Raw genomic sequence first — 901 nt, 5'->3', positions numbered from 1 at the left:
ATTTGCACGTGTGTGTGTTTTTCGCTTGTTTCGCACATGTGTGTTTTTTTAATTTTATTTTTTTTTATATTTTTCGCTTGTTTCGCACATATGCGTGTTTTTCACTCATTTGGCACGTGTGTGTGTGTTTTTTGCTCGTTTCGCATATGCGGGTGTTTTTTATCGTTTCGCACGTGTTTTTTTATTTTTTAATTTTTTAAATTTTATTAAAAAGGAAGGGTAGTTTAGGAATAAAAATTAAAAAGGACGATTTTAATACAAAAAAAAAACGTTAAGGACGATTCTAAATCGAAAATTAGATCGGGGACGGGTTCGATTCCGACCCTCAACGTGAGGGATCAAAACAATACTTATCCCTTATTTTTATGTCTAGCGGTAAAATTCATATTTTCGTTTTTTTTTTCTTAAACAAAGTTTTTGTTTCGAGAATTATTTGAAATTAGATTACTTTGGGACTTATATGTGAGGTCCAAATCCTTAATGGAGCAGATTTTGACTTAGTCTACGTCCAGTAGCCGTCGTCCGAGTTATTTGTGAGAAGGTGGGGGTGGTACCTACAAAATACTCTGATGTTTAAGTCAGCAAGGATCTTAGCAAGTTTAAGTGTACTGGTACTTAAGTATACTTGAAGAATATCATTATAGGAAATGAACCAATAACCATCGTTGGAGTAGTTCCACTTCTAGTGGTGGATAACCATCCATTTATCTTAGGGTGATTGAGATATCTCTTCTAGAAGTGGATAAGAGATATTAGGGGTTAGTTATAACTCCTTTGGGAGTGAACAAATTACCATACAGCGCTTCAGTCCGACCTGCGAAGAGATCGATTATGGGCAGCTGTGTTTTGGACTTTTCTGTGCTTTTGGGTCTTGCATATATTTTGGGTCAGGTATAAACAG

The sequence above is a fragment of the Arachis ipaensis genome, chromosome B09 (genome assembly GCF_000816755.2).
Source record: "Arachis ipaensis cultivar K30076 chromosome B09, Araip1.1, whole genome shotgun sequence".
Taxonomy (NCBI): domain Eukaryota; kingdom Viridiplantae; phylum Streptophyta; class Magnoliopsida; order Fabales; family Fabaceae; genus Arachis; species Arachis ipaensis.
This window is presented reverse-complemented; position numbering follows the sequence as displayed.